The sequence below is a fragment of the Lepus europaeus genome, chromosome 5 (genome assembly GCF_033115175.1).
Source record: "Lepus europaeus isolate LE1 chromosome 5, mLepTim1.pri, whole genome shotgun sequence".
NCBI classification, from domain to species: domain Eukaryota; kingdom Metazoa; phylum Chordata; class Mammalia; order Lagomorpha; family Leporidae; genus Lepus; species Lepus europaeus.
This window is the reverse complement of record NC_084831.1, coordinates 111,000,393-111,022,369: the sequence shown is the minus strand read 5'-3', so window position 1 is coordinate 111,022,369 and position 21,977 is coordinate 111,000,393. Positions and strand designations below refer to the sequence as shown.

General features: G+C 46.6%; 1 protein-coding gene across 1 annotated transcript in view; it reads left to right on the top strand.

Moving 5' to 3' along the window:
- Window positions 1–21,977, top strand: part of VTCN1 (V-set domain containing T cell activation inhibitor 1) — a 58,037-nt gene that overhangs the window by 13,328 nt on the left and 22,732 nt on the right. The gene's annotated exons all lie outside the window — the stretch shown is intronic.

Sequence of the window (21,977 nt, the reverse complement as noted above, 5' to 3'; positions counted from 1 at the left end):
TTCAAAGAAAGACAATTTAACTTCTTTCTTTCTGGTTAAGAAGCTTATTGTTTCTTTTAAAAAAAAAAAAAAGATTTATTTATTTATTTGGAAGGCAGAGTTGAGAGAGAGAAAGAGAGAGAGAGAGAGAGAGAGGTCTTCCACCAGCTGGATTGCTCCCTAAATGGCCACAACGGCTGGAGCTGGGTCAATCTGAAGCTGGAAGCCCAAAGCTTCTTCCGGGTCTCCCACGTGGGTGCAGGGGCCCAAGGGCTTGGACCATCTTCTACTGCTTTCCCAGGCCATAGCAGAGAGCTGGATCAGAAGAAGAGCAGCTGTGACTCAAGCTGGCACCCATATGGAATGCTGGCGCCACAGGTGGTGGCTTTACCTGCTACGCCAAAGCACTGGCCCCTTACTGTTCTTTTTACCATATAATTGCTCTGACTAGAACTTCCAGTGCTTTTTGTGAATATAAATGATGAGAATGGGCATCCTTGTCTTATTTCTGATCTTAGAGGAACAGCTTTCCTTTGTTAATTATGGTGTTAGCTACGAGCTTGTTATATATGGCTGCTGTTATGTCGACACTCCTTCAACCTTCTATACCTAATTTGTAGAGAGTTTTTTTTTTTTTTTCATGAGAAAGTATGTGGTGTGTTGTCCAATGCTGCTTCTGTATCTGTTGAGATAATCATATGATTTTTATCCTTTGTTCTGTTAATGTGGTATGTCAAGTTTACTGATTTGGATATGTTGAACACTTCTTGCATCCAGAGATGAATTCCACTTGGTCATGGAGTATGGTGTTATTTATGTTGATTTAAATTTGGTTTGCTAGTTTTTGTTAAGGATTTTTGCCTCTATATTCATCAGGGATATTAGTAGATAATTTTATTTTGTTGTCGTTATCTGGTTTTGGTATGAAGAAAATGCTGGCCTCAAAAAATGAGTTTGGAGTATTCCCTCATCTTCAATTTTCTGGAAAAATTTGAGGAAAAGTAACACTAATTCTTCTTTAAATGTTTTTCCTGGGCTTTTGTCTGTTGGCAGATTTTTTATCACTGTTTCAATCTTGAGAATTATTGTTCAAATTTTCTGTTTCTGCATTATTGAGTCTTGGCAGGACCTATATTTCCAGTAATTTATCCATTTCATACAGGTTATACAATGTGCTGATGTATAATTGTCCAGAGTCACTTTATGATCCTTTGTATTTCCATTATATCATTATAATGCCTCCTCTTTTGTTTATAGTTTACTAATTTGCATTCTCTATTTTTCATGGTGGGTCTAGCTAACAGCTGTCAATTATGTTTGTCTTCTAGAAATCATAACTGTTTACCTGGTCTGTTCTATTTTTGTTCTAGGTTCTATTTCATTTATTTCTGTTCTAATATTTACTATTTCCTTCCTTCTGTAAAGTTTGGACTTGGCTTATTTCTTTTTCTATTTCCTTGAGGTATACACTTTGGTTGTTTATTTGAGCTCTTTCTTTCTTACTCATATAGACATTTATTGCTATAAACTTCCCTCTTAAGAATGTTTTTGCTTCATCCTGTAAGTTTCAGTATGTTGTGTTTCTATTTTTGTTTGTCCCAACATACTTTTTGATTTTCTTTTTATTTCTTCTTTGACTCATTGGTTATTCAGGAGCGTGTTGTTTGATTTCCACATATTTAGTAACTTTTCAATTTTCTTCCTGCTATTTACTTATAGTTTAATACTGTTATGCTTGGAAAATACCCTTCTATTTATTAAGATTTCTTTGTGGCCTACTACTTAGTCTATCCTGGAGAGTGGTTTATGTGTGCTTGAAAAGAATGTTTTGCTTATCTGTTAGATGTTAAATGAGTCCTTTATAGGCAGCATATTATTGGATCTTATCTTTTAATTCATTCAGTCACTCTTTTAAAATATATATATATTTGAAAGAGAGAGCTGTGGGGGGGGGGAGGAGATCTTCCTCCTACTGTTTCACTGCCTAAAAATCTACAATGGTCAGGCTGAAGCCAAGAGCCAGAAGTTTCATCTGGGTCTCCCACATGGGTAGCAAGATACAAAGGTCCAAATACTTGGAACATCTTCCGTTGCTTTTCCCAAGCCATTAGCCGGGAACTGGATTGGAAGTGGGTCAGCTGGTACACAAACTGGCACCCAGATGGGATGCAGCATTGCAGGTGGTGGCTTCACCTGCTGTGACACAGTGCTGGACCCACTCTGTGTCTTTTAATTGGAGAATGTAACCCATTTACATCTAAAGAAATTATTAATAGATGAGTATCTACTATTTACTTTTTCACATTATTTTCTGACTGGTTTGTAAAATTTAATCCTTTTGTCCTGTCTTATCTTTCTTTGTGATTTGATTTTTTTTAAAAGCAATAGTAGTGGAAGTATACTTTGATTCACTTCTGTTTATCTTTTGTGAATTTACTACAGTTTTTTCTTTTAAGGTTATTATGAGGCTTACAGAAAATATTTTATAGTTATATTATTCTAAGCTGATAACAATATAACCTTAGTTGCATAGAAAAATTCTACATTTCATTGTTCTCTCTCACATTTTGTGATATTGATGTCACACTTCACATATTTTTATATTATGTATCCATTAACAAATTAGTGCAGCTATAGTTTAATACATTTTAGTATTCCTGGCTTTTAACTTTTAGTCCAGATTTAAAAGTGATTTATGCAGTCCCATTACGGTATTGGAATATTCCCAATTTGACTATATATTTACTTTATCAGTGATTTCTTTCATATTCTTAGCATCATTTTTTAAAGTCAGGGATCTTTTTTATTATATTTATTATACCATAAATTCCCAGGGAATGGGTTCCAGCAGCTCAGGTTCCTTTTCATTGGTTCTGACTAAGTGGCTTCTCTGGGTGGAGCAGGCTGGTGATTCTGTTGAACCCAGGTAGCTTCTCTGTGGCTTTCTTCTTCTTATCATTCCCCTTCACTTGCTTCAGGAGGAGATCTCAGCTCTTGCAGTGCTTAATATGCTCAAGAAGCACATTAATTCTCCTGGCAAGAACGTTGCCTTTGACTTGTTTGTTTACAACAATGCCAACAGCATGCCAGGTAACATTGTACATTCTTCCTATTTTGCCACAGTGACACTTATGGGGCATTGCTTTTGGAACAGTACCCATTCCCTTGATGTCTACACATCTTTGTAGATGCCCATGTATGTGGCCAAAGGAAGAGCTCCCCGTTTTCTAAAAGGCCGGGAGAACATGTGTAAGGTGCTTCTCCTCGTTCCCTTTGTGCTCATCATCTTGGTGAGATACAGCATCTGTTCATTTTAACTTGAAGAATTCTCTTTAGCATTTCTTGTAAGGCAGGTTTAGTGTGATGAACTCCTTAAGTTTTTGTTTTACTTGGAATGTCTTCATATCTTCTTTATTTCTGAAGGAAGGATAGTTTCTCTGGGTATAGTATTCTTGGTTGGCATTTTTTATCTTTTAGAAAACTTTGAACAGAAAAGAAACAGACATACATACATACACACACACACACACACAGTAGGTGGGTGAAGGTCTTCCCTCTGCTGGTTTACCCTCTAGATGCCTGCAACGTCTAGAGCTGACTCAGGCCAAAGCCAGGAGCTCAAAATTCAACGTGGGCCTCCTACATAGGTAGAAGGGATCCAACTACTTGAGCCATCAGCTGCTGCTGCCCATTAGCAGGAAGCTGGAATCAGAAGAGGAGCTGAACTCACACCCAGGCACTCTAACACAGGATTTGGGCATCCCAAGGAGCATCTCAGCTGTGTAGCAAACACCAAGTCTATGTTGACTTTTTTTTTTTTTTCAGAACTGAATATATCATTTCATTCTCTCCTGACTTGCAAAGTTTTTGCTGAGAAATCTGCTGATACTGTTAAGGTTCCTTTGTCTGTGATAAGCATCTTTTTAAATGTCACTTTAACTACTTTCACTTTGTCTTTGACATTTCAAAATTTAATTATAAGATGTCCTGGAGTTATATTATTTGAGTCAATCTTGTTTGAGATCTCCTGTGCTTTATGAATCTGGAAGTCCATATTCTCACCAAGATCTGGGAACTTTTCAGTCATTATTTCTTTAGATAACATTTCTTCCACTTTCCCTCTCACTCTTCTCAGTGTACCATAATGCTTGTTCAGTTGATGGTATACAATGGGTCCCATGTGTTTTCTTTACTTTTTTTCATTCTTTTTTCTCTTTGTCCCTCCACCTGACATTAAATTACCTGCCTGCAAGTTTACTGATTCTTTATTCTGCATGATTAAGCCTGGGGTTGAAACTCTATTGAATATTTTGGTTCTGTCATTCTAGTCCCAGGTTCCTTTTTTATGATTTCTATTTCTTTATTTAATTCATTTTATTCATACATCTTTTCTTGTTTTGTTTAGTTGTTTCTGTTTCTTGTTTCTTATTGAGTTTCTTTGAGGTGACAATTTAAAATTCTTCTTTAGGCAATTCATAGGTATCCATTTCTTTGGGGTTGGTTGATGGAGCTTAGTTAGTTTTCTTTGGTGGTGTTTGACTGATTTTTCATCATCTATGTAGCCTTGCATTGGTGTCTATGCACTTGAAAGAAAAAAATATCCCTTCTAGTCTTTAAACAAAGCAGGGAACGATCTTTTCCTCTTGGGTCCTTGGGCTGATGTGATTGCCTGCAGGACTGCAGTCAGGTAGAATTGGAAACAGTTTACGTAGCTGCTGCTGGATCTGCAGTAGGGTGCACTGTAGATGCAGCTATTTTGAGAATTACCAGTGGCTTGGACAAGGTGATCCCTGGGTGAACTAGAGTTTTCTTAGGCTGGTAGGGCTGATGCTGGGTCAAAGATCCACTCTGAGGGCTTCAGCTGGGTCCACAGACTCTGAAGCAGGACCTATTAATAAGCGTATGGATGACCCCTGATAGGTCCCTGCTGACTCTTACCAGGTAATTAGGCAGTCAGGACGCGAGAGGGACTGGAATCAAGTCACAGGATTGCCTCAGATCCATAATTGAGACTGAAGTCTGCAGTCTGGACACGTGGATGGGTGTGCCTTCTCCTGGGTTGAGTGAGCAGGATGGCCCTTGGGTCATGACTGGGCTGTGCTAGAGCCAACTTATCAAGTCAGCCTCTGCACTCATGGAGAAATGATTCTCCCCCAGGGCTGCTCCTGGGCCATGGCTGAGCAGGGCCAGCGTCAAGGCACAGGCTGCTTTAGAATCCACAGCTGGGACTACGCTCGGTGAGGCTGTCACCTATGGTACTATCGTATGGGCATGACTCCTTCCAGGCCTGTTGGCAGATGGTGCTGGTCGCAGGATCAAAGCCAAATGAAGTTGTAGCTGATCCCACATTTCTGGTGGCTAGGACCATGTCAGTGAATCAGCCTTCTTAAAATAGCACCCTCTGGGCTTGTGCTTCACCAGGGTTTTGCAACTGCCTACTTGGATCCCAAATCTCCCATAAAGGCTCTTCTGTCCATTGATGGCTGACAAATTATTGCTGCTATGGGAGAGCAGGAGTGGGGGGACCTGTTACATCACCGTATTGCAGATGTCTTTCCCCTTAACCAACTCTATTCTCAGTAAGGCAAATAATACAGGTATTTACCCAGGTCCCAGTGACTAACGAGGTAAAATATTATGCTAAATACTTTAATCAGTAACAAAACCCCATTAGTAGATTTGCTAATAAGGAGTTTCGCTTTATTAGAAGCTAATGATGAGAGTTGGTGCAGGACTTCAGGGCTGGTAAAACAGCAGTCCCTGCTCTCCCTCACGCTGCCCCTTTCCAAGGCTACCTTTTTATGGAGTAACAAGGAAAAATAAAAATTGGCAGGCTCTTCTTCCTCTATGCAACTTCACCAGAAAACCTTGGCATTTTCTGTTAAGTCTCTTCATTCTCCAACTCACAGTTCTAAGTCCTGTGGAGTAAACCATGCAGGGAAGACACAAAGGGTGTGAAAGCAGGGACAGAAAATAGAAAATCGGTTGGCAAGAGAGAAAAAAGTAGGCAGCAAGGGGGGCCACAAGGAAGAGGAGACGGGTGGGAGCGTGGATTGCAGAGAGAGTTTTAGGGACATTTCAAGAAGGGAAGAGTTTTGAGAGTTAATAAGAAGGGGAGAAGCCAAAAAAAGAGGACTTTTTTTCCAAGAGGAAATTTTCCTGTACATTGTCTGTGTAATGCCTTCTGATATTTTCCGAGCTCTTCACTTACTGCCTTTCAACTTCTCTGCTACATTGATATTTCTTTGACCATAGCACTGTCAACAACTGGACTACCAGACACCTAGACTTTATATGGGTTACAGCAGGAGGCCTTCCTGGAGCTAGAAAACTATTTTCTACCCATCTGCAATAACGAAGAGATAATTTTTAAATGTGTGTTTATATTTATTTGCTAATTTTAACTGTTCACATAAAACCTGACCAAACCCTGAAATAAAAAATATGATCTGCCATTCAGTTGAACTGTGCCACGGACATATTTTGGTACAGAAGTGCTGCCAATTCAGGCCAGCTCAGTTCAGCATCGGTCAAAGGCCTAGGATGAGTTGGGCGCCATGTGTGGATACTTTGAGAAATAAATAGGACATGTCCAGTAATTATAATCAAAAGAAAAGTTTATTTTTGCCTCCTACTGACCTTTTAGAAAAATGCATAACAAGACTTCTGGGGCCTCTTAGGAAAACGCGGCTTCTGTAGTTGGCCCATGTCACCCCAGGCCTGGCTCTCGGAGTCCACTTTAGACGCGACTTTCGCTCTCCAAGTGCCCTCTCCAGATGTCCCCGTTGGGGAGGACTCAGCGTGATGCCAGGAGCTCTGGCCCACAGAGAAAACACACAGCCCTCAGCTCGGGAACAGCAGTGACTTGCCAAATGCAGCAGCATTCTCTCCTCCCTCCCCTCCCCATCCTCTCCTACCTTCCCTTCCTCTCCTCTCCCCTTCCTCTCCCCTCCCCTCCCTCTCCTCCCTCCCCATCCTCTCCTCTCCCCATCCCCTCCTCTCCCCCTCCCCTCCCTCTCCTCTCCCCTTCCTCTCCCCTCCCCTCTCCATCTTCTCCTCTCCCCTCCCCTTCCTCTCTTCCCTCTCCTCTCCTCCCCTCCCCTCCCCCCCAATCCCTCCCTCACTCCAGTCTGTTCTAGACCACACTGGACTTCTCAAGTATGATTTCGATTCTAACCCATGGTGTCCCCAAGCTCACCCCGGCTAGGAGCACACAGCAAGCTCCTCACGTTCCGCTTTGTATTTGTGTGCTGGGGAAGGAGAGGGTGTGCTCTCATAGCCAAAGAAAACAGTTTTCTTCAAAGAAATATCTTCACAAATCTTTTCTTCATACTCAGAGCCCCTTTCAAATCCTTCAGCTGTGTGACGTGGCTAGGAATTGTGGGAATAGTTGTCCAAGATTCCTTTTTCAAACTCCGCCGGGTGAGGAGGCACCGCACCTGGTGTGCACCCTCCAGTAACCTCACTGGCAACTTTAGGTTCAGCATCCTGCTACACGAAAGTAAAAGTGCACGGTCTCGGTCTGAGGAATTCCGAGGAGATACAGGAGACGCATTTGTGCCAGCCCATCATTTCCACACGCTGTGACCAGGCCCGTGATGGAGCGCTCTACCGGGGTGGTGAGGGTGCAGAGGCCGTTGCTGAGACAGGCTGCCACCAGCTTCTCTCAGAACTTACCTACGGCGTGGGCGCTGTGGCGTAGCAGGTAAAGCTGTCGCTCATGGCACTGACATCCCGACATCCCGTATGGGCACCAGTTTGGGTCCAGCTGCTCCACTTCCAATGCAGGTCCCTGCTAATCTGCCTGGAAAAGCAGTGCAAGATAGCCCACGTCCTTGGGCCCCTGCACTCTCTTGGGAGGAGGGGAGCTGTGACCAGGCAGGGCCTTGCCTCCGCTGAAGTCCAGGCTGTGGAGCCCCAGCACCCTGGAGGTGTCTTATTCTGTTGTATAAATGGGTGCACCCACTTTACACGGAGAAGATGCCTCCCTGTGGGCCTGGTAGCTCAGATCTCATAGGATTGTTCTGTTCCCATTGCTTTACTCGTCATCCCTGCGAGCCATTGAAATAGCCCAGAAATTCAAATCGTTATGAATCCAAACTGTGCCTGGGGACCCCTCACACCTGGAAGGAGCCCTCACGCGCACGGTTGACACACATTTCCAGTGTTTGGAAAAGACACCTCCTGTACACCAGAGGCCACATTTCAGAGCAACCAGGCAGAGTTCATGCAAGAAAGGCCACCTTGGCCCTAAGCAGGGAACCCCAACCTAGCTGGATTTGGATTAGCCACAGAATCTTCTGGAAGAATGAGATTGAATTCCCTGAGGTAGTAAGAAACTTCCCTGGGTGGTAGAGAAGTGACCCTACCACCCGCACCCCGGTCACTGCCGCTTCCCGCCTTGCACGGCCGTATTCTGCACTACCTCAGCCCCACTGGGGCTCCCCAAGTTTCTCAGCTCCAGTGGTTGCCAGGGCCTGGGGTTGGACTGAAATAGCAAGACTGTTTCTGTGCCTGGCTTGAGTAAGCTATGCCTAAAAGGAGAAAGAAACTCAGAAATGCTGCAGATACAGAACCATGAGTTTGATTTCTTAAAGCTAAGTCAAGACTTAATTTAGCTGGACAGTTTTAAGGGCACCAGCAGGGATTCCTTTTCTCAGCTCTGGGCTGGTGAGGGGCCAAGCTAATCCATTTCTAGAACAAGGGAAAATCCAGGCCCGACAGGATTCTCAGTCCCTGAGAGAATCTGCCATTAGTGTTTCCAATGGGAGCTTCCTCTCCTAACTCTACTCTCCACCCTTTCTATCACCCCCTGATCTTGCCATGGGCCTTAGCTTTGTGGTATTAGAGACAGTAACTAACATTTTTAATGCGTTTGCGACACACCAGACACTACCCTGCAGATGCTACATACGTTATAAAGACGGGCACTGAGTGAAGAAGGTTGTTTCCTCCTTGAGCCTTAAATATTTCTCAGAAATAATGCATTGGCCGGCGCCGTGGCTTAACAGGCTAATCCTCCGCCTTGTGGTGCCGGCACACCGGGTTCTAGTCCCGGTGGGGGAGCCGGATTCTATCCCGGTTGCCCCTCTTCCAGGCCAGCTCTCTGCTATGGCCCGGGAAAGCAGTGGAGGATGGCCCAAGTCCTTGGGCCCTGCACCCGCATGGGAGACCCAGGAGAAGCACCTGGCTCCCGGCTTCAGATCAGCGCGATGCGCCGGCTGCAGCGGCCATTGGAGGGTGAACCAATGGCAAAAAGGAAGACCTTTCTCTCTGTCTCTCTCTCTCTCTCACTATCCACTCTGCCTCTCCAAAAAAAAAAAAGAAAGAAAGAAAGAAATAATGCCTTAAGCCTCAAAACAGTGGTAGCAGTGCACAGCAATGACCTTGTCCACCTGCAATTCACAGTATGAAGAATAGAAAGCTAGAAAAAAGTAATGCACACGTAAGCCAAAACATTGCCACTTAGTTTTCCGTGTTGCCAACTTCTAGGTAGGCCCATTGACCCTTGACTTTCTCTCTGGCTCCTTTCTGTGAGTGAGGCGGTCAAGGTGAGGGGGACAGACGCCATCCCTGCAGTGCTAACGCTGGAAGGTCATGGTGAGTGGCCCTGCCTGCCAGCCCAGGGCTGCCTAAGCTTCAGCTCACTCTACAGTAGCTCGAGCAATGCGTTCCTTGGTCCGTGTCTTGACGTTTTGATAGCTTGGACTCCTGCACAGCAAAGCGTGTTTTTTCTCCAACTTATTCACTGTGCCTGAAGCAGATAGGGCCTTTGGGTGACTGTTGAAGCTCATTCGATCCTTGACTAAGGTACGAATCTCACTTTTAAGTTTCAGAGCAGCATCTAGCAGTGTCTCTAATGGGCATGAAGATAGAATTAGTGGTGTGTGCCGTATTCTCCCTCTATCATATTAGTGCCCAGGGTACCTGCTAACTATTAAAGACACTTCATATCTCTCATCCCCTTTTCTCTCGGCACTTTAAAGAGGCAATCTCATCATTTTTCTGGTTTCCTTGGTTATTTTGGAGAGTAAGTTGTCCAATTTTCATTCCTTTGGGTAGTCTTTCTGTTCTCTCGCTGCTTTTAATATTTTTGGTCTGTGTTCTTCTTCAGTTTCACTGTGAGGTTTCGGGTCGTAGTTTTCTTCCTGTTTATTCTACCTGAGATTCACTGGCCACCCCCACCGCCTGCCCTGCCCCAATCTGGGTTCTAGTCCTGGTAGGGGCACTGATCCTGTCCCGGTTGCCCCTCTTCCAGGCCAGCTCTCTGCTGTGGCCCGGGAGTGCAGTGGAGGATGGCCCAAGTCCTTGGGCCCTGCACCCCATGGGAGACCAGGAGAAGCATCTGGCTCCTGTCATCGGATCAGCGCAGTGCGCCGGCCGCAGCGCGCCAACCGCGGTGGCCATTGGAGGGTGAACCAACTGCAAAAGGAAGACCTTTCTCTCTGTCTCTCTCTCACTGTCCACTCTGCCTGTCAAAAATTAAAAAAAAAATTAAAAAAATAAATAAATAAAGACTGGAGTCTTTCATACATACTGGAAAATACTCAGCCTTTTTCTCTTGAAAAATATTGTTTCGCCCTCATTCTGTATTGTTCTATCCTGGATCCCTGATTAGGTAAACATTAAATTTTCTCATTTTGGTCTTCACGTGTCTTACCCTCCCTTTCATATCTTTAATCTCTTTGTTCCTCTGTACTACTGTATTGAGGGAAATTTCTTTAAGTCTTCAGTTTAACTAATTCTGGTGTCCAGTGTTATCCATTTTACTGCAACTTAGCCTGTCCAGTGCATTTTAAATATCAGTTATTTGTTTTTCACGTCTAGATGTTCTGTTCCACTCTTTTTCAAATCCATTTGGTGTTTTTAGCCTCTGGTACCTTCCTTATTCCCTTATTCTTAGATTTTAGCATATTAAAAGGTTTATTTTATATTCTGTATCTTTTCCAGCATCTGAAGTCTTTTCATTTCCAAACCCATGCCTCGTTTCTATCACACTTTCCACCCAGAGCAGCTTTTTCCCTGTGTACTTTGTGATTTTTCACTTGAGCTCATACTTTTGAGAATTTTTCCCAAAAATTTGCCAAGATCTGGGTTAAAAGTGCATTTATTCTGAGAATATTTGCTTTTGCTTCTATTAAGCCTTGGAATTTTACCAGCCTGGGGCCCTTAACAATTAACTCTTGGTGCCGCCTTCTCTGGGGCTGGGGGCGTTGTGAATTGAGGCCTCAAACCTGCATGACGACTGGCAGCAGTATTTCAGGGAGTATTTTTTTTCCTTAAACCAGAACCAACACTAAATGAAGTTGCTACCTTCGGGGGCTGGGGAGTCCTACCTAGCTCACGTGAGTCTGCAGCTTACTTGGCTCCCGAGACAGAAGTCACAGGCAGCCACAGGCAGCCACTGTGTCCAGCACTCTCCTGCCACCCGGGGTTCATGCTGCAGCTTCATTGCCAGCCTCAGTCACTCTCCCTCACTTCTCTCCCCTGCAAAATCAAATATTCAAAATCGCGCATGTGTGTGTGTGTGTGTGTACGTGTGTGGTTTCTCTTTTTTTAAAATTTAGCATTTCTTTTTTTTTTTTTTTTTTTTTTTCAAAAAATTAAGTTTGTGTTTTCTTATGGATGTTTAATACACGCTACAGCTGGAAATTAAGCTCTCTGTTCCCTACAACGCTCCTTTGGCTTTTAGCGGGACATCACTTCGTTGTACCTCATTTATGAAAAGAAACGACTAAGAGGACTCAATCTAACCCGTGATCAGGCACAGCTGCCAGTGACTAATTCCTTCCACAAGCTGAGTCTTGACCTCAGCCAGCCAGCTCTGTCCTGTGCCCACTCCCCAAGACATTTCGTATCCATTCACAGCATCAGAAAGATGTCACAGAGCACAATTTTTAAAAAAGACTGTTTTCCTTTAGAGAGGGAAATTAATGATCATTTCTCCCATAAGCACCTTCTCAAAAGTTAGAAATGTGTTCGGTTCCTTCATAGCACCGTATAGGTATTTATTCATTAGTTCAACATGTTTTAAATGTGAGGTGCTGCATTGGCACTATGGAGAGTGATTTGCAGGATGGAGCATTTATTAAGGTCCTACCATGTTCCAAGAACCTAATAAACAGCATGACAGTGGCACAGAGGCAAGAAAGCCTGGGATGATCAAGGAGCCAGAGTAACATGGAAGTGGAGAACCGGAAATGGGGAGAGAAACAGGATCTTCACAAATGCAGGTAGGCTCTTCCCCAGCCTGTGTTTGTGCAGCAGCATTTTAACCTTCTGGGATTAGTGTGCAGGCCGCGCCGGGCTTCAGCGGTCAGAGTGGGTGCAGGACACGGCGGGCCAGCTTGCCTAGGCATCGGGCTGGTGGGCTCTGGGAAGAATGTGGGGAGCTGTAAGAGAAAGCACCACCCAGTGTCCCAAGGTCAGGATGGACCCGAGGGAGAAGACTGAGGAGCAGGATGGGAATCGCAGGCCTCCCTGGTGGGCGCTGGGGCCCAGCCCAGCTCCTGGGAAGAGGGAGAGCACAGACCTCAGGCTAGAAGTCCAAGAAACTTCCCTCATGTCTGCCGCCCATGGACAGGGCCACAGAAAGGTTCAACTGAAGCATGACAGCAGATTCGAGGACAGACAGCGTCTCCTCACTGCCGTCCTTAGCGTGGGCAGGCAAAGGTTGGCGTAGGCACAGAGCAGCCCCAGGGTCTGCAGCTGGAGAATTCGGCCCAGGCAGGCCGAGCCCTCAAGGAATGTGCCAGGCATCCTGACTGTCACACCTCAGTCCTCTCGAGCCTTGCTCAGCCACACCTGCAGAACCGTGCCCAGGTCTAAACCAGGCGGACATGGGTGAGACCTGCAGCAGAACTCCTGCTGGACCAGGGAGGATGGAGCCATTGATCCGTTATTGATCGCCAGGATTCTCTGATCTGCTTCTCCCTGGGAATAGATCCAGTCTTACTAACAGAGAGGGTTTGGAGTATCCGAATATGACCTTGTGCCACCTCTCAGAACATGGAGAGGCCGGGCTGCCTACTGCAGGTGCATGTGCTTGGGCAGAGAGAAGCGCTGAGGGGGACACCCTTGTTTTCAGCTTGATTAACAGATAAACAATGAACCGACTGATGCCAGAGCGAGGCTGGCTGGCCATGGCTGGCTGCACCACGATCACCAGCCCCAGCGCTTCTCTGGATCTCCTCAGCCACAGCCCCCGGTTTCCCAAAGGCAAGAAAGGAATGAGAAGTCAGTCGGTGTGGCTTTAGGGAGCTGTGAGGCATTGGGGTTCTAGGTCCCTGGCTCTCTGGGGCCAGCCATCTGCCTGAGGCCCCGGTCCCTGAGGTACCTGATGGGAAGGATGATTAATGCGTTCTCGCGGAGGGGAGCCTGCCCTACCCTTCCCCTTCAGCCTTCCCCAGGTCTGACGCCTGCCTTCCTGACCCCCAGTGCAAACCCTACCCTCCTCCCAGCCATCTGGGGCCCAGCTTCCACTCCACTCCCTTAAATCCATCAAGGAAAGAGCCGTTCCGCACTGGCCTTTGGGGAAGACGAATGAGGCAGGGAAGAGCGGGGCTGGGCCTGACTGGACTCGCTTTTGCTAACTTGAGAAGAGAGCGAGCCTGTTCTAGGCAGAGAGGAAAGGAGACAGTGAATAGAATACAGGGCTCCCGATGGGCAGACGGGCTGGAAAATCACTGGAGCCGAGTTAGGACGGTCTCAAACCCTTCAGGAGTCACTGACATAGGGGGTGCTATGAAGGGGTAAAACTCAGAGGAACTTCATGATGTAAATCCAGCAGCAAATGTGTATACGATTGGTTTCTTTGGGCCCTCACCGCAGCCCCCACCCATTGCAGCAATGATCAGGCTATCCAGGAGCTGTGCTCCTGCCCTCCTCTGGGGCTGGGCTGGAGGAGGAAAGGTGAGAGAGGCCGGTAGAGGCCTGGACAACGTGGGGGGAGGCTGTGAGTGAAGGGGAGAGTAGCGAATCACAGTGTTTATTGGGGGCCAGAGCCCGCTGCGGGTGTTGGTGAGTGACCTGCAAATCTCTCCTACACTTGGGTTTGGAAGCCGTATAATCAGGCGTGGACCACACCCAGTGCTTGTGGGACTCCCGGTGGCTTTTCCAACAGGGCAGGCACTTCATGTGGGAGGGTCGTAAAAGGTGTGAAGTGTGCTTGTTAGCCAACACAATGGGACCAGTTATAATGCCCGAGGAACCTCCTGGAACTGCTATTTCTCTGTACTGAGAATCAGGAGCAACGGGAAACACAGGTCTGATTAGGAAACCCACTCGCAATCAACCTTGTGTTGACTCTTGTCTCCCTGTGCTAGTGCCAGTAGAAAAGAGTGTGCACACGGTTGATGCGATGCTAAGGGGAGCTTCATGGCAATCAGGGCAACAGTTATAAATAGGACAGGCTTAAGAATAAGATCACATCTCAGCTGCTACCGACTCAAATATCGTTTAGGGAAAGGTACCTGTTAACAATCTCGATTTTTCCACCTGATACTCCCTTCCAGCGTCTCAGACAGAAGATACCTCCTAGGGGAGATTCATTTTTTTCAATCTATGCACACCCCTGTGTGGTGTCCTTCCACAGGTTATACCTACATAAAATACAAGCCTGCCAACTAACTTGAGCCCCAAGTTTTATGAAATGTGGGATTAATATAAAATACAGCCTAATAACTAAGACCAATGGTGATGGTGTCTCAGAACTAAGTCCACTTTTGCCATAATTTCCCAAGGGAAGAGACCTTGGGGAGATATATAACATGGAGCCTCATCTCTCGCATCTGTAAAACAAAAATAATAGTCTCTATCTCGTAGAGTAGTTGTGGGGGTCTCATGACACACATGCGGCCATGCACCTAGGAAATCAGTGTTACATGATTAACAAAGGCTTTCGGGGGCACATATAGCATATGCAGTGATGGCAAAGGCAGAAGGCAAGCCCCCAGTCATCAGATGCCACAGCTCTATAGAGAGCTGTTCGAAAGGGGGCTTTCAAAGTCGCTCCACTCCTTATCTGGTGCTAGAAACTCTTCCCTACCCGCTTCTCTTCCTAAGTGGCCCCCCTTCTGCACGCACATCTTATGGTTGGGATCTCAGATATCTCAGGCTGGTGGATGGCTGGATCTGTTGCAAAGCCTATCTGTGTATTTAACCTCCTTCCAATCTCCTTGTGCATTTACCTGCTGGCTTTGTGTCTTCCAGAGTGATGGAACATGGGCCCAGGTGGCACCTTTCCAATACTGAAATGGCATTGCTCCTTTTAGTCTTCTTTAAATTAAGCCACTCCCATTCCCTTCAATGAGTCTTCAAAAAGCACACCTTCTAGTTACATCACTACTCTGGTCTCCCTTCTTCTAGCTCAATGGCTGAAAATCCAGGTGACACATCTGGAAACACTTTTGGTTGTCCCTAGAGTGGAAAGGGTGGTGTTTTCAATCAGAAAGTAAAGGCCAAGGTTTCTGCTAAATGCACAAGGCAGCCTCTGACAACAAAGAAGTGTCCAGTCCAATAGTCCATAGTATGAGGTTGAGAGACTCTGTCTTAAAGACGAATGTTAATCCATGTTCTTAAATCATGGGCCAAATCACACAGACTACTGGCTACTACTGTCATTGTGTTGTCATGGCATTTCTGTTACATTAGCCCAAGATTCTGCTAGTTTTGTGGTTAGTAGTCAGCTAAGAACCCTTTCATGAGTTGCTGCTGGCTCAGGAATGGCATACCTGAGACCCACATGCTTGCTTAGACAGGGAAAATCAGTGTGGCACTCCTCCATGTGAGCCTTAAGGCTGCCTTGCAAGCTTCTCCAACACAGTGTGAGTGTTCTAGGCCACTCACCAATCATTCAAATGATTGTTGGTAGGTAAGATGAAACCTGTTTGCTGGCCAAGTTTCCCTGGTTTTGTGGTGCTGGGACCCAGGTCATGATGTAACCCCAGTTCCTGTGCTTTGGGGGACTCTGTTGATTCTTGGAGGCAGCTAGAAGGAACAGAGGATGCATCAGATACCCCATGGCAGTCAAGACTCCTTCATACCACGCCCTAAATCCTTTCCCAAACACAGAGCCTGGCCACCCATCACCGTGAAAGCAATGCGGTCAGAGCCAGGGCTGCCCAGAAATGATACCTGTGAAGCAGTGCCTGCTCTCTGCCAAGTTCTTCTCCACCCTCCACTCACCATCCTGATGCTCCTGCTCTCAGACCTTCCTGATAGTCTTGTTCTCAGCTCTTTCCATCCAAGCTGGTCTGGGCTCCACGAGAGGTACAGGAGAGGGAGGTAGGGGTCAGGAAACATACTCTGTAGCATGGATTCTTCAGGGAAACAAATGAAAACTGTAGAACCGGAGAAGACAGCAATCTAAGCTGCTCAGAACCCTGACGCCCATACTCATCAGCTTCTAGGACGTGGCTGGATAATGTTACCTTGAAGCACAATACCGTGTTCCACAGAGTGTGTAAAACACAGTCCTCCCTTGGCATCCTCACAGGCACCGAATCCAGGACCCCCTGTGGATACCAAAACCCACAGACTTAGTCCCTAAAATAGCAGAGTATTTGCATGTAACCTGCACACAGTCTCCCAGATACTCTAACTCATCTCTAGATAACTGACGTTGCCTAATGCAGTGTAAATGCTATATGCAAACACTTTCTAAACTATGCTGTTTAGGGAATAAGGGCAAGAAACATCTGTGTATGTTCAGTAAAGATGCAAATTTTTTCTGAATATTTCTTGATCCGTGGTTGGTTGAATCCCCAGATGCATAACCATGGGATAAGGAGGGTTGGCTGTAATTGCTGTTCCCTTTTCATGGGGGGCGGGGGAGGCATTTAGAAAGGAGAAGAACTTTGTAGAGAGGCTGCACTAAGTGTCTTCCATTCCAGCATTCTTCATACACCTAGTCACTTTGTTGGCTTATGAATAAAATAATATGGTGGCACAGCTTGAGTCACTCAATGTTCTGCTTGGTCCATTGACGTTGAAAGCAGAGTCTGTTCAGATTAATGCCATGTTTGCTAACCTAATCTAGTTTTCAGAGTTTTAAACATTTGTCACCCACACAAGCGGAGCTCACTAATGATCTTTAAGGAATGTGGTATCTCAGTTCTGTCAGAATTTGAGGGGGCAGAAACGTGAGAACACAGAAACTACTAACACTTGAGTAACACAAAGAGCACTTTGATTCCCTGACTGTGGGCTCCACACACGATACAGCAGATCCACAATGCACCTTGCTTTCAGAAAAGGCGCTGGTGTCGACATGCAGGGGTGGGGTGAGAGGAGCCTTCCAAACCCAGGGCCTTGGCCATCAGGCATGGAAGCAGGGGAGCAAGCTCCTGAGCCTGTGAGAGCCTCATCTGTAACTTCACCGCACGGCATCTAAGCTAAGCCTCAGAAAGGTAACGCCAGCAGCACTTCCCTTACTGAGTCCCTGAAGATAGAACAAGGTCCCGTATGTAGAGAACTGGCCCACAGGAGACAGCTGCTGTCTTACCAACCCCACAAACCTCTGACCCAGTGAAAGGTAGTCCGTAGGGATTGCTGTCTCTACCCCAGCGTGTGATATGCATTTTCACAGCACCAGACAGCACATGCGTGGTCAGAAAGCAGGGGAATGCTGACTGGGTAACATGGAAGCTGTGTTGGTTCCCATGTGTGTTTTCCACGGTGAGAGGAGCCGAAATCACAGAGTGCAATGGCCACTTCCATGGGAAGAGCTGAGCATGGCATTCGGTTCTGTATTTTTTTTTCCTTTTTGTTTTTCTGTCATTTTAAGTGAACCCGTGCACGTGGGGCTCCCGCCCTCAGGAAGCACGTTCCAGCCTCGCATGCCCGGGGTGATACTCCCCTTGTGTCCAGCTCCCAGCAGCCCCAGGGGCTCACAGGGCCACAAGCCAGAGTGTGCACTGCATTATTTTCGTGTGTGTTTAATATCCTCTGCACCAGCTTCGGGTGATCCCGTGCTCAGCCTTACCTTTGGCGGACCAATTATCGCTTCTGTTAGTAGACCAGTTACAAAGCCACACAGGTCTGGAGTGGCCTGCCCTTAGTTCCCTTGTACCCCCCACGAGCCCTATTACCTTTGTTGTGGCATTTCACACAATGGGAGGCTCTTCTGGAACGCTCATGTTAACAGGTTCTCGTTGTCTTTCAAGTGCCGCAGAAGGCGACAGCAGCTGCAGCAAAGACACGGCAAGGAACTGGATGAGGCCAGGCAGGGTGGGCACACTCAGCGGAACTCGGGGCTGCTAAGCCAGGCCCTCACCCTGCAAAGCCAGCTCTGGGTCCCAGAGCACTCAAGGGTGGGGCTTAGGGTCTGTCGCCACCCACGGCAGCAGAAGTACCACCCTTGCTTTGTTTTTCTGTCTTGAGGCGGTAGGGGCAAGGACTAGCTAAATACATGTATTTCAGGATAAAATCGTTCCCTTCCCTTTCTCTTTAAAAAAATTTTTTTTTCACGGAAGGGCCAGCGTTGTGGTATAGCAGGTGAAAGTCGCTGCACACAACACCGCTGGCATCTCATATGGGTTCCAGTTCAAGTTCCCATTGCTCCATTTCCAATCCAGCTCCCTGCTCATGAATCTAGGAAAGCAGTGGGAGCTGGCTCAGGTCCCTGGGCCCACATACCCATGTGGGAGACCCTGGATGAGGCTCCTGGCTCCTGGCCTCGACCTGGCCTAGCCCCAGCTGTTGTGGCCATCTGGGGAGTGAACCAGCGGGTGAAAGACCTCTCTTTGTGTCTCTGTAACTCTGCCTTTCAAATAAATAAATAAATATTTTTAAAAAGTACTCATGGAAATGCACTTTGAGTCTCCCTGTTTTCTCCAGGCTCAAATATTTCCTACTTCCCTAGAATCCCTGGAGAATCTGGTCCTCTCCTTATTGATGCCGTAATCATATTCTGTCCCACATAATTACAAAGATGTATGTGCGTGTGTGCACACGCCACAATTCTAACTATAAGCTCCTTAAGGGCACAGACTTTGTTAACTTCATCCCCATACTGCTCCCATATTGCCCAGCACCAGGTCTTGCATATAGTTAAGGGTTTACTAAGTGAACGAGTCCTCCAGAAATGTTGAATTTTTTTGCGGGGGGGAGGAGGATTCTGTTGTGAGGAACAGACAAAAGTATACCGTGAATTCTAATGTGTTGGTTAGGATGCATAGTTTTGCATGACAATTTTCCTGTAGCATAGTTATTGGAATTAATTTTGTGAAAGTGAAGACCAGAAAGCAGTGCAAGAACATCTTATGTGAAATATTTTATTCCTCTTTTTAAAAATTAATAAGCAACAGACTGGAATTATTTAATTTGGCTTCTCTGATGGTTCCTGCTTCCTTTTCCAAGGCTGTGGAGCTGAGCTATTTCCCAAGGGAATGCCAGTTCTGAGCAATCCTCAAGGTGACTCCTGCTTAGACGGAGAAGTTGCTGGCAGATGGCAGGATTCTGTGTTGACAGCCAGGGAAACGTGGGCCTGGGGCTCACCTGCTTTGACCAAAACACTCTAAAGATCCCCCTGCTCTTGGTGAGTGTCCAGACAACTATTCAGTGTCTCTGCTGTCCAGCCCCACTTCCCTAACAGTTTGATATAGAATACAGTAAAGTTTTAAGGATGAACTTAGAGCGCATGGCTACAGGTAAAAATTATAGTTAACAGTAACACACAAATAGCCCTTTGTGGATTCCACACCCTCTTGTATTGCTTTGCTCAGAATACTGTGACAGGGTGGCTCAGTAACAGGTGTGTGGTTCATGGTTCTGGAGGCTGGAAGTCTGAGCCCAGCGCTCTGCAGGGTTCGTTCTTTCTGAGAGCGGTACCTGAGAGGCTGCTCCGCCCCTTGCCCCAGCTTCCGGGGATAGAGCCCTGCTTTCGTCTTCACACGGTGTTGTCCCTTTGTGCACTGTGGCCAAATTCCTCTTTCTGGAAAAGGACACCTGTCCTATCGGATTAGGAGCCTACTCCACTCCAGGATGACCTCACCTTAACTAATCACATCTGCAAGAACCCTATTTCCTAATAAAGTCACAGTCGGGGGCACTGGAGCTTCAACGTAAGAATTGGGAACTTGCAACCCATTACATTTTTATCGTAGGTAAAATGGAAAATTACTCTTGTTCCCATTTTATAGATAAAGACTGAGTCTCAGGGAAATGAGGTCATGTATCCAAAGTAAGTGCAAGCCGTGGACCACAAATGCAGATCTGCTGCCTGGTTCTGTGGTCAAGGAAAGCCAGCGGTACCTCTTGCTCTGCGTGTAAGCAGCGGCTTGCCCACACTCGGACCAGGAAGCACCAAGTTAGCAGGTGCCCTGTTATTAAAGCTTCACCTGCCTCCTCTGTGGCTGCGCCTCAGGAGGCCTTGACCTCCAGGAGCACTGTTCACTCCTGTTGCTTCTCGGAGTGGGCCGTCCCGGAGCCGCGGGGCGCTACGCACAATGGACCTATTCAGGGCAGAGAGGAAAATGCCCCGCGCTTCCTTTTGCCCTCAGTACCACCACTCTTTGCCTCCCTGTGCCTTCCTTTTGTCCTGCCTATTGAGTAACCTCAGTGTGGGTGTGGGGAGTGTGTGAACAGCCAGCAGAGCAGTGTGAGAGTGTGGCCCAGGACACCTGCCTGGGATGCGTGCCCTGGGGCAAGCAGCCATGGGGCCAGCTTCCCGGGATGGCTGTGCCCTCTGCACTGCCTGCTGAAGCTGCTGTGCCCTTGTAGAGCGTGGGCTCCCCTGGGTAGAGCGGAGGGATGCGTTCCCACGTGGGAGCCACCACGCCCGAGAAGCAGAAGAGGAAGCAACTGAGTACAAAATGAGCAGATTCTAATCTTAGCTCTGCCACTTGCTAACTACGTGATTTCAGGAAGAGAAGCTTAATCTCCCGTGTTGCTTCCTCATCAATGAGATGGAGATGAGACGTTTGCTTGCCTCCTAAGGGTACTGAGTGGATACATGCCATAATCCATAAATGGTGCTGGAAACAACATCTGCCACACAGTTCTCATACTCACTACATGAAATACTTCCTCATCTGTTTATTTGTGTGATTTCCCAGTTTCACTTGCTAATCTGTTGATTTAAGACGAGTAGGATACATAGCAAAACAGTAACAGTGGTTGTATCCAGACGGTGGAATTACAGGGGATTTTGTTGTGCTTATTTATATTTTCTAAACTTTCTGTAGTAGACACATTTACTATTTTATTAAAAGAAAGCAAAAATCCGCTGAGGACTTCTGGGGTAGGGTGGATTAGGTGTGAGCCGGTGCAAAGTTAAACATTTATGGAAGAGACAAGGCAGGTAAACAAACCATACAAGGAGGTGGATGGGCTGAGAAGTTCAAAGACAGCAGAGGAGGGAGGGAGCTGACCGCTCTGGTCTAGGAGAAGATAGTTTAAACAAACAGTAGAGAGTGCAGTGTCAGGGAAGAGTTAGGGAGAAAATGGCAGAGGAAAATCGATGCAAATTAGGGGGACACAGTGGTCCACAACTCAGGACCCCAGCAGCTGAGAGACTCCACACCAGCGTTGGAGAATGAGCTAATCGCTGGTCTTGTGATTAATCCGACTCATGTTTAAGCCAACAAATAGTGCGTGCTGAGGGATTCCAGGGACTGACTGCAAGGAAGGAATTTGCAGTCGTTGACTTTAACGCCAAAGGAACCGCTGAACCACTCATTCCACGCCTACCCACGAACTGTGACCGCCTACTGTAAACAGTCAAGTCTTAGATCAAAAGGACCGCTGCCCACGCAGGTCCAAGTGAACCTTGGGAATCTGCCTGACACTGTGCCCATTGTCTTCCTAACCTTCGCCCACTCCAACTCCCCTTTCCAACTTACAACACGTTCTTGCTAACTGGCAAGGGGAAGAGAATTTTTTCCTGAGACAAAGATGGCCAGTGCCCCTCCCCCATGCTGCTAGCCTCTTGAATGAGTTTGATTTGGACACTCATGCCAGGATAGCCTAGGTATGGACCATTACCCACCTCCCACCCC